Source organism: Cebus imitator, unplaced genomic scaffold (genome assembly GCF_001604975.1).
Source record: "Cebus imitator isolate Cc_AM_T3 unplaced genomic scaffold, Cebus_imitator-1.0 Scaffold74, whole genome shotgun sequence".
NCBI classification, from domain to species: domain Eukaryota; kingdom Metazoa; phylum Chordata; class Mammalia; order Primates; family Cebidae; genus Cebus; species Cebus imitator.
The window spans coordinates 2,767,191-2,769,465 of NW_016107389.1; positions in this window are offsets into that span (position 1 = coordinate 2,767,191).

Consider the following 2,275-nt stretch of genomic DNA (forward strand, 5'->3'; position numbering starts at 1 on the left):
TTTGCCCTGGAATCTACTGTCCTGGTTCCCTGCTCAGTCCCCTTTTTAAACAGACGAATGGGCGACTTCCCGTGGCTCCAAGTGACAGCCAAAGAGGCACCCGGACTGGTGTATTTTGTACGGAGAACCGCTGCTCCGGGGCGCCGACAAAGCAGCTGCGTGGGGCAAAGCAGCGGCGCTGGGCGGCACAGCCGCGCTGGCCAAAACAGCCACCCTGGTGACCTGTGGAGTTCCTCCACCTGGGAATTTCCTAGTCTGTGGGCAATAAAAATGCGGCGTCCACTCACCCTCTGCGCTTTCACTGGGAGCTGCAATCCTGAGCTGTTCCTAAACGGCCATGGTGGATCGAGCCCCATCCCTATCTCTTTAATGCCTAGAAACCACTAATTTTTTTTTATTGTTGGAGTTTCGCTCTCGTTGCTCAGGCTGGAGTGCAATGGCGCATTCTCTACTCATCACAACCTCTGCCTCTTGGGTTCAAGTGATTCTCCTGCCTCAGCCTTCCAAGTAGCTGGGATTACAGGCATGTGCCACCACGCCCAGCTAATTTTTTGTATTTTTAGTAGAGACAGGGTTTCACCATGTTGGCCAGAATGGTCTCAATCTCTTGACCTCGTAATCCACCCACCTCAGCCTCCCAAAGTGCTGGGATTACAGGCGTGAGCCACCGCACCCAGCCAAAACCACTGATTTTTAAAAAATATTTATTTATTTTAATTGACTGATCTTTTCACTATGTCCATAGTTTTGCTTTTTCTAGCATGTCATATAGTTGGAATCATACACTACGTGCTTTTTTCAGATTGGCTTCTTTCATTTAGTAGTAAATATTTAAGCTTCCTCCATGTTTTTTCATGGTTTGATAGTTCGTTTCTTTTTAGTGCTGAACGGTATTACATTATCTGGATGTATCACAGTTTATTTATCTAGCCACATACTGAATGATATCTTGTATACTCCCCAGTTTTGGCAACTATGAATAAAGCCTCTATAAACATTTATGTACAAGTTTCTATGTACTTGTGTGTACACATTTATAAATATATTAGTACAGATTTTTTGTGTACTTATGTGAAAATACGTTTTTAATTCTTGTGTGCAAATACCAAGAATGTGATTGCTGGATCATATCATAAAAGTATGTTTAGTTTTGCAAAAAACTGCTAAAATGTCTTCAGAAGTGACTATATTATTTTTATTCCTAGCAGGATTGAATGAGAATTTCTGTTTCTCCATATCCTTACCAGTATATGATGCTGTCAGTATTATGGGTTTTGGCCGTTCTAATAGGTGTGTAGTGGGACTTCATTATTGTTTTACTTTGCATTTCCTTGATGACACCTGATGTGGAGCATCTTTTTCTATGTTATCTGCATATCTTCTTTGGTGAGGTGTCTGCTCAGGGCTTTGGTCCATTTGTCAATCAAATTGTAGTTAAGTTCTTTGTATGCCTAGGTTGAAAACTACCCAAATGATACCATTATTGTATAATTTACTTTTTGGCTAGTGAAGTAAGAGAGACCATTCATGAATTTTTCTTAATTTTCCAAATGCCATATCTTAAAACCTTGCTTAAGAAATTTCTTCCTCTTAACCACATATCAGTCAGTACTAAGCCCTAAGAGGCTGTTGGAACTATGAGAATTTATTGAAATGACCTAAAAATAGAAAAAATATCCTGTTTCAATAACATATTTTTAATTCAGTCCTAGCATAAATAAAAAGAATTCTCATACTGGAACAGATATAAAGTAAAGCTGGATTTTTCTATTAAAAAATATGAAACACATTTCATTAGACTTATTAACTAAACAACTATAAAACATTTTTGGCTGATGGCCTCCACGGCAGACTGTGTGGCTCTGGGTCCACACCCATTCTCCCTTCAAAGTAGGGGCTGCCTTGCCAGTCCCTCCATTCCCTGTTACTTAGCAACATTGGTGGCAACCTTCATCCCATGAGTGGTGACACAGCCACATGCATTTGCACGGTTCTGGAGGCTGGGAAGTCCAAGATCAAGGCAACAGCACTCTATGTCTGGTGAGGGCCTTCTTGCTGTATCCTCACCTGGCAGAAGTGGTGAAAACTATCCTACCATGGCAGAAGGCGGAAGGGCAAAAAGGGCTTAAGCTAGGCCCTCCAGCCCTTTTATAAGACACTAATCCATTCATAAAGGCTCTGCTTACCCAAAAGGCCACAACTCTTAATACCACCATAATGGAGATTAAGTTTTAACAAGAACTTGGGAGAAGACACATTAAAATCATAGCACTGG